Below are 10,087 nucleotides of genomic sequence, written 5' to 3'. Positions count from 1 at the left end.
GGAAACTTATAGCCATACAATCACATATTAAACACCAAGAAGAAGCCCAAATGAACGACCTTACTACACACCTCAAGCACTTAGAGGAAGAGGAACAAAGGAACCCTAAAGCAACCAGAAGGACAGAAATCACTAAAGTTAGAGCAGAAATAAACAACATCGAAAATAAAAGAACCATACAAAAGATCAATGAAGCCAAATGTTGGTTCTTTGAAAGATTAAACAAAATTGACAAACCCCTAGCCAGACTCACCAAACAAAAAAGAGAGAAGACTCAAATTAGTAGAATTGTAAACGATGCAGGAGATATCACAACTGACACCACAGAAATCCAGAGAATTCTGTGAAACTTCTATAAAGAACTATATTCCACCAAGCTAGAGAATCTGGAAGAAATGGAACAATTCCTAGAAACCTATGCACTTCCAAAACTGAACCAAGAAGAACTACAAAATCTAAATGCACCAATCACAGACAAAGAAATTGAAACCGTTATTAAGAATCTCCCCAACAACAAAAGTCCTGGACCAGATGGCTTCACAAACGAATTCTACAAAACTTTCAGGAAACAGTTAATACCCATACTTGTTAAGCTATTCCATAAGATTGAAGAAACAGGAATACTCCCTTCCTCCTTTTTTGAAGCCAACATCACCCTGATACCAAAAGCTGATAGGGACAGAACAAAAAAGGAAAACTACAGACCAATATCTCTGATGAACATAGATGCCAAAATATTAAACAAGATCTTGGCCAACCGGATACAGCAACACATCAAAAAGATTGTTCATCATGACCAAGTGGGATTCATCCCAGGAATGCAAGGTTGGTTCAACATCCGTAAATCAATCAGTGTCATTCATCACATCAATAAAAGCAAAGCCAAAAACCACATGATTATCTCAATAGATGCAGAGAAAGCCTTTGACAAAATCCAACACCCATTCATGCTCAAAACTCTACAAAAAATGGGAATAGATGGGAAATTCCTCAAGATAGTGGAGTCTATATATAGCAAACCTACAGCCAACATCATACTCAATGGACAGAAGCTGAAAGCATTCCCCCTCAGATCGGGGACTAGACAGGGCTGTCCACTGTCTCCGTTACTCTTCAACATAGTATTGGAAGTTCTTGCCATAGCAATCAGGCAAGAGAAAGAAATCAAAGGGATACAGATTGGAAGGGAAGAAGTCAAGTTCTCACTATTTTCAGATGATATGATAGTATACATAGAAAGACCTAAAGAATCCAGTAGAAAATTACTGGAAGTTGTTAGGCAATATAGCAAGGTATCAGGCTACAAAATCAATGTACAAAAATCAGTGGCATTTCTTTATGCAAACACTAAATCTGAAGAAGAAGACATCCAGAAATCACTCCCATTTGCTGTTTCAGCAAAATCAATCAAATACCTAGGAATAAAGTTGACCAAAGAAGTGAAAGACTTGTATACTGAAAACTATGAGTCGCTACTCAAGGAGATAGAAACTGATACCAAGAAATGGAAAGATATCCCATGCTCATGGATTGGAAGAATAAATATCATCAAAATGAATATTCTCCCCAGAGCCATATACAAATTTAATGCAATACCCATCAAAGTTCCACCAGGCTACTTTAAGAGAATAGAACAAACACTACAATCATTTATCTGGAACCTGAAAACACCTAGAATCGCCAAAACCATCTTAAAGAAAAGAAACAGAAATGGAGGCATCACACTCCCAGACCTTAAACTATATTATAAAGCCATCATCATCAAAACAGCATGGTACTGGAAGAAAAATAGGCACACAGACCAGTGGAACAGAATTGAAAGCCCAGAAGTAAATCCCAACACCTATGGGCATCTAATCTTTGATAAGGGGGCCCAAAGTATTAAATGGAAAAAGGAGGCTCTCTTCAATAAATGGTGCTGGGAAAACTGGGTTGAAACATGCAGAAGAATGAAATTGAACCACTTTATCTCACCAGAAACAAAAATCAACTCCAAATGAATCAAAGACCTAGATGTCAGATCAGAAACAATCAAATACTTAGAGGAAAACATTGGTAAAACGCTTTCCCACCTACACCTCAAGGACATCTTTGATGAATCAAACCCAATTGCAAGGAAGACCAAAGCAGAAACAAACCAATGGGACTACATCAAATTGAAAAGCTTCTGCACATCCAAAGAAACTATTAAACAAACAGAGAGACCCCTCACAGAATGGGAGAAGATCTTCACATGCCAGACATCAGACAAGAAACTAATCACCAAAATATATAAAGAGCTCAGCAAACTTAGCCGCAAAAAAGCAAATGACCCCATCCAAAAATGGGCAGAGGAAATGAACAAAACATTCACCACAGAGGAGATCCAAAAGGCTAACAAACATATGAAAAACTGCTCTAGGTCACTGATTGTCAGAGAAATGCAAATTAAGACAACACTAAGATACCACCTCACTCCTGTAAGAATGGCATACATCAAAAAGGACAGCAGCAACAAATGCTGGAGAGGATGTGGGGACAGAAGAACCCTTTTACATTGCTGGTGGGAATGTAAATTGGTACAGCCTCTGTGGAGAGCAGTCTGGAAAACTCTCAGAAGGCTAGACATGGACCTTCCATATGACCCAATAATTCCTCTCCTGGGGTTATACCCCAAGGACTCCATCACACCCAACCAAAAAGAGGTGTGTACTCCTATGTTCATAGCAGCACAATTCATAATAGCTAAAACCTGGAAGCAACCCAGGTGCCCAACACCAGATGAGTGGCTGAGAAAGCTGTGGTATATATACACAATGGAATACTATGCAGCTATCAAGAACAATGAACCCACCTTCTCTGACCCATCTTGGACAGAGCTAGAAGGAATTATGTTAAGTGAACTAAGTCAGAAAGGTAAAGATGAGTATGGGATGATCCCACTCATCAACAGAAGCTGACTTAGAAGATCTGAAAGGGAAACTAAAAGCAGGACCTGACCAAATTGTAAGTAGGGCACCAAAGTAAAAACCCAGTGGTGAGGGGTAGACATGTAGCTTCCTGGGCCAGTGGGGGGTGGGAGTGGGTGGGAGGGATGGGTCACAGTCCTTTGGTGGTGGTAATGGTGTTTATGTACACTCCTAGCAAAATGTCGACATATAAATCAGTAGTTAATTAATATGAGAGGGGGAAATCAATTGTATGTCTCAAAGTTTCTCAAAACACAAACTGAATCTTTTTAATATATAGGCTATGTATTTGATATACGGACTCTCTCAAAAGCCTAGACCAAGTAGATTAGAAGCTTCCAATAGCACAGCTATATACAAGATACTGGGTACTGTACAGCAAACCATAACAAAGGGACTTTTCAAAGTTAACCCAATTAACAAATAATGTGATGATAATATTAACTATTGATTGTCTTTTTGAACCCTAAGACAGCAGGAACCTCACATCTTCACTATAGAGCCCCTACTTCCCCCAGTCCTGGCACCCTTGGATAGGGCCCACTTTCCCGTATGCATCTCCCAATCCAAACCAAATAATATTGCATCCGCTGATCACAACCTAACCAAAGCAACGATTGCCATCTCAACATGCTTCACCTCAGACTGTATCCAGAGACTTCACGTGTGGAATGACAACCCTTCAGCTTCATTACTCGGGTGAGACCTTTCCTTTAATAGTACACTCTAATTTCATCTCAGGTAGTTCACTTTCTAACAAAGTCCCATAACCTAGATATACACCAGTTTCTGTGAGAGAGAGCTTATGTGCACATGTATCCATAAACTACTGCAAAATATATACCTGAAAGCAGGTTTACACTAGAGTTTGCAGTGAGTACCTCCCTAACACTTCCTCTCCAGTATTCCAAGCTTGGGATCCATGATTGCTCAACAAATTGTTTGGCTTCATATGTTAACTCTCTTTTCAATCACCAGGTTCCAGATGCCACCAGGATGCTGGCTAGGCTTCCCTGGATTGAAGACCCCACCAATGTGTCCTGGAGCTCAGCTTCCCCAGAGACACACCCTACTAGGGAAGGAGAGAGGCAGACTGGGGGTATGGACCGACCAGTCAACACCCATGTTCAGCGGGGAAGCAACTACAGAAGCCAGACCTTCTACCTTCTGCAACCCTCAACGACCCTGGGTCCATGCTCCCAGAGGGATAGAGAATGGGAAAGCTACCATGGGAGGGAGTGGGTTATGGGGATTGGGTGGTGGGAATTGTGTGGAGTTGTACCCCTCCTACCTTATGCTTTTGTTCAGTAATCCTTTCTTAAATAAAAAAATTAAAAAAAAAATATTCCATCTTCCTAAGGGAGTCTGCACAATATACTCTATGCTACACCTGAGGAAGATGGGTCCTGATATTGGGGTAGCATGGAACGTTCCTACTTATTACCACAGAATATGAGCTCAGATCTATAGGGATGCAGAGGTCACATAGGCTCCTAAATATGGGCCCCAGATCACTTCAAATCAAACGGGTTTACAGTCAATAATATTTATACACCTTTACCATATTTGGGAGCTACTCTCTTCCCTGATTCAGCTTTCTGGTCCTTCTGTCAACCATGACATCACCTCCATAAACAATAATTAGGATCCACCTGCATATCATATTTAGTGTTCAGGACAAAACAAACAAACAAACAAACAAACAAACAAACAAAAAACAGAGTATAACCACAGGCCCTTTGGAATATAAGTAAAATATGCCTACTAGCTATCTACAAAATGGAGGGCCCCCCAACTCTTAATCTGCACTGTTCCAGCCTTTAGGCCCATGATTGGTCTTCAATTTGTTTGGCTTTGTATGTTGACTCTCTTTTCAACCACCAGGTTCCAGATGCTAGCATGAAGCGACCAGACTTCCCTGGACACACAACCCCACCAATGTGTCTTAGAACTCTGCTTCCCCAGAGCCCTTCCCCACTAGGGAAAGATAAAGACAGGCTGGGAGTATGGATCAACCTGTCAATGCCCATGTTCAGCGGGGAAGCAATTACAGAAGCCAGACCTTCAACCTTCTGCATTCCACAATGACATTGGGTCCATACTCCCAGAGGGTTAAAGAATAGGAAAGCTATCTGGGGAGGTGATGGGATACAAAGTTCTGGTGGTGTGAATTGTGTGAAGTTGTACCCCTCTTATTCTATGGTTTTGTCAAAGTTTTCTTTTTATAAATAAAAAATAAAAAACAAAACATTAGTATTAAAATAGTAATGGAAGGAAAAGTAAGCATGCAGACAAATGTAATAGAATAGTCTTGAAATATATCTACACATATCTAATTTATGTAATAAATCTAATCTATATAAAAGGAGCCAAGGATATATAATGTACTGAAGAACATCTCTTCAATAAATGGTGTTGGGGAAAGTTTGACATGCAAAATAAATTCAGATTAGATCATTGTTTAGCACCATAAGTAAAAATGAACTCAAAATGGTTTAAAGTCTTGGATTTTAGATGCCAGACCATGAAAAACATAGAAGAAAACACAGGGACAAGGAGGTGACACACCTGGCTAAATGCATGTGTTTCCATGTACAAGGACCTGGGTTCCAAGCCCTGAGTCCCCATCTTTAAGGGAAAAGCTTCATAAGTGGTGAAGTAATAGTGCAGGTGTCTCTCTGATTCCCTCTCTCTACCCCTCTCCCCCTTTCCCTTTCAGTTTCTCTCTATCTTATCAAGTAAATAAATGCATAAAGTTAGAAAGAAAGTGAAAAGAAAAGAAAGAAGGGAGGGAGGGAGGGAGGGAAGAAAGAAGAAAGAGGGAGAGAATGAAAGTAGGAAAGAAAGAAAGAAAGAAAGAAAGAAAGAAAGAAAGAAAGAAAGAAAGAAAGAAAGAAAGAAAGAAAGAAAGGAATTAAGGAAAGATGGAAGGAAGGAAGGAAGGAAGGAAGGAAGGAAGGAAGGAAGGAAGGAAGGAAGGAAGGAAGGAAAGCATGGGCACAGCTGTGGAGACTTAGTTATAGAAAGCTGGCTCTCCCCCAGAAAAGTATTACAACAAAGTATCTCAATGAATTGCATCAGAGAACAGCTGAGATTTCTGGTAAAGAAAGGAACATCACTATCTGAAGGTTGGTAGTTGTGAATGGACAAGAGGAATAAGAGCGGGGAGAGAAACTTGGCACCACACTGGCAGCAGATTTAATGGGCCCCTGTAGAACCAGTCAGGAAATGAGTGGCTTAAAAAGGAGAGCTCAGGACTGCTATTTAGGGCTGTAGAAGCCACAGGTTTTTAAGCAAATGCCAAGGATTCATTTGGAGGAATTAGGAAATGGAATGCAGTACTCTTGTAACATCAGGGAACTCTGTCAAACTCAAAGGTGTCCCAGATGCCACAGAGATCCCAGTGATTAGGATCAGACTACCCTGCAAAAAAGAAAAGTGATTATGACTTCACAGGAAAGTTCTTACTTTCAGGAATCAGTCTGGGAAGAGAAGGAGGTCTAGATCTTCCTCCTTAAGCCCACACTAGGTTTCTGTTTAACGGGCATCAGGCACCATAGTACTACTTTGCTTTAAAGTTCTACCCCTTTCTCCAAGACTCATATACAAAACAGATGTCTGGGGGAAACAACAGACATCTTGGTTCTGCAAAAACAACTTAATGATGTAAATCCAGAAGAGCTATCAGAAAGAGTTTAAGGAATGTAATGACAAGAAATTTGAAGAAGTGCAAAACTGTCCATTTAATTTGGAGAAATGGATTAAGAAATACATGACTTCAAAGAGTCACTTAATACTGGGGGAAAAGATTTAGAAAAAAAAATGAGGCAACTTTTCTTTTTTGTAATCCACCATCTTCTCCATTTACTCTACCAATGAACTCAGGCAATAATACTGCATGCTTTTCAGTGTTCAAAGTCTACCTCTCAATACAAATGCTAGCATCTTATCCATTTCCCATTCAACTTCGCACATTACGTATTTTGTCAATTAATTTCATTCTTTTGTGAATAATAGTATATTACAATATTGTAAGATTGAAAGATATAATTCCACACCAAAAACACCACCAAAATTCTGTGCCCTCACCTTCCCTCCCAATGGTAGCCACCATAGTTCTCAAAAGTGTTAGAGACAGTTAATTTCTGGTTATTGGTTTTTGTTGTTTTCAGGATCATGTTTCCAGTTTTCTAGACTCCACATATGAGAGAAACCATCCAATATGGACTACTGAGAGACACCTGCAGCACTGCTTCACCACTTGCAAGCTTTTCCTCTACAGGTGGGGACTATGGGCTTGACCCCAGACACTTCTCCAAAGAAGACACACAGATAGTACACAGACATATAAAGAAATATTCAGTATCAGGGGGCCAGACAGTGGTGCACCCCATTAAAAGCACACAGTACTAAGTACAAAGGCCCTCAAAAGAATCCGGGTTTGAGTCTACCCTACCCCCCCACACACACACACAGACCTGCATGAGTGGTGAAACAGGGCTGCAAGTCTCTCTCTCATTCCTTCTATATATCACTCTTCTCTCTCAATTTCTCTCTGTCTTATACAATAAAATGGTAAAATTGGCTACCAGGAGCAGTGGATTTGTAGTGCTGGCAAAAAAACAAGAAACAGAAGAGGAGAGGAGAGGAGAGGACCAGAGTAGAGAGGAGAGGAGAGGAGAGGAGAGGAGAGGAGAGGAGAGGAGAGGAGAGGAGAGGAGAGGAGAGGAGAGGAGAGGAGAGGAGAGGTGAGGAGAGGAGAGGTCTCCAATATCAATTCCTATTAGGGGCATGCATATAAAAGACATAATCAGGGGCGGGGTGGTGGCACACCTGGTTGAGCACACATGCCACAATGCGCAAAAACCTGGTTTCAAGCCTCTGGTCTCCACCCGTAAGAGGAAAGCTTTGCAAGTGATGAAGCAGTGTTGCAGGTGTTTCTCTGTCTCTCTCCCTCTCTATCTGCATCTTCCCTCTCTATTTCTGGCTGTCGCTATTCAATAAATAAATAAATATAATAAAAAATAAATAATAAAAGACATAATCCATACATACATATATGAGACAATCCAATATTATCTTATACTAGTAAGAGTACTTTATATAAAATGATTTGGAACAACAATGACTGAAAGTAGATCAAAAGTAATTCTGATATATTATTGGTGGAATGTAAGTGCAACCTCTACTGAAAATATTATGGAGATTCTTGAAAAAAAACTACTATATAATACAGAATTAACATTTTAAGTATCTATTAGAAAAATATGAAAATAATAATTCCAAAGATTATATACACAGTTAACTAATAACAAGTTCATTAAGATAGTCAAAACATGGAATCAAACAGAAAAGGGGATTGGAATGAGAAAAAACAAGTAGACAGATCTTTTTTGTTGAATGACACTAAGCCTCTGATGGTAGATGTGGTAAGTCTTATTCATAAAGTCTTATATAAAGACAATATAGAGGGTGCTTGCTTTGGCGCACATATACTAAAATTGGAAGGATTCAGAGATTAGCATGACCCCTGTGCAAGGATGACACAAGTTTGTGAAGTGTTCCATATTTTTAAAGTGTACACTTATAAAAAATTAATAATAGGGAGTTAGGCAGTAGCTCAGCAGGTTAAGCTCATGTGTCGAAAAGAGCAAGGACTGGCTAAGGATCCTGATTCGAGCCCCCGGCTCCCCAGCTGCAGGGGAGTCGCTTCACTGGCGGTGAAGCAGGCATGCAGGTGTCTTTCTACCCCCCCACGTCTTCCCCTCCTCTCTTCATGTCTCTTAAAAAATTAATAATAAAGACAATATAGAGGTAAAGTTGTTTTCTCACTCAAAGTTTATAGTATTTCAACTGAATAAAAAATTCTAAATTAAAAAGGAAATTATCATTACAGCTAAAAATGATTACATGACATTGCTCTTCAAATTGTAAAAAATTCAGAAAGGCTATACTTTAATAAATAATGCCACCCAGGCTGTATAATAAAGATTTAAACTCAGAAGTCACATTTCAAACACAGAGGAACTTGTGTTTGGAAACAATCAGATAAGTTTATTTTTCAGCAATTTAAGATAGGGTATTTTCTAGATTTATATATAGCCTGAATAACATATTGATATTTTGAGTAAAACTAGTATTGAGTAAATGTCTCCTTAACTGAGAAATCCTAGAAATAATAATTATCACTAAAAGTAAGAAAAATGACTAAATTTTTGCAAATTGTGTTTTTTCTTTTATCAGTTATTTTAGGAAAATTTTGGTTAAAATGTTCACTTTGAATGTTGATTTTCCCAAAATTGAGAGGGGTATAATATTTTAAAATACTTTTCATCCTCAGAAGTTAATTTCAGGGGTTGGGCAGTGGCACACCTGGTTGAATGCACACGTTACAATGTGCAAGGACATAAATTCAAGTCCCTGGTTTCCACCTGCAGGTGGAAAACTTTGCAAGTGGTGAAGCAGTGTTTCAGGTGTCTCTCTTTATCTCTCTCTCTCTATATTTCCCCCTTTCCTCTTGATTTCTGGGTGTCTCTAGACAATAAATAAATAAAGATATTTTAATAAATAGAAATTAAGTTGGGTTGTATCTCTGAGTATAGATAATTCCAGTGGTTAACAAAAGTTCCTTAATGTTACATCTTTTCACAAGAACAAAGTAACTGCATTTTATGTTTAATTATAGTAAAATTAAATGTATATAATGTTATACCACACTTCTAGCAAGTAATAGAGATAAACATACTGAAAAATACTGTCTGTCAGGCTTGCATCGCGGGAGAGAGACCAGGAACTCATGGTGGCATGGTAATACAATTGTTTATTCATGCGAAAGTCCCAGAGTCGGGTGTGAGCACAGCCAGTTAAGCCAAGTGATGCCAAACAGCAATGGCTGAGTCTGCCTCCCTGTCTGCACGCCTGCCCTCCTCCAGGTCGGGACACGGCAAGAGGGAAGAGAAGAGAGAGAAACCAGAAACTAGAAACAGAAGTAGATTTATAGAATAAAACCAGAAGTGGCAAGTCAGAAATGGAAATGGCTAGGAAAAGGAGTGGAGAAAGGGAAAAGGCACCCTGGGAAGGTAGAACTTTCTTAGCAACTGTTTTGATGGTTTTAACTAGTGAGATTAATGTTACTCTGC

The 10,087-nt window shown here is 39.3% G+C and overlaps 1 pseudogene; it reads left to right on the top strand.

Moving 5' to 3' along the window:
* Positions 1 to 8,420: 8,420 nt before the first annotated feature.
* Positions 8,421 to 8,521, top strand: LOC132542249 (U6 spliceosomal RNA; annotated as a pseudogene).
* The last annotated feature ends 1,566 nt before the right edge of the window (positions 8,522 to 10,087 follow it).

Source organism: Erinaceus europaeus, chromosome 12, assembly GCF_950295315.1.
Source record: "Erinaceus europaeus chromosome 12, mEriEur2.1, whole genome shotgun sequence".
NCBI classification, from domain to species: Eukaryota; Metazoa; Chordata; class Mammalia; order Eulipotyphla; family Erinaceidae; genus Erinaceus; species Erinaceus europaeus.
Note: the sequence above shows the minus strand (reverse complement) of the source record. Positions and strands in the feature narration are given on the sequence as shown.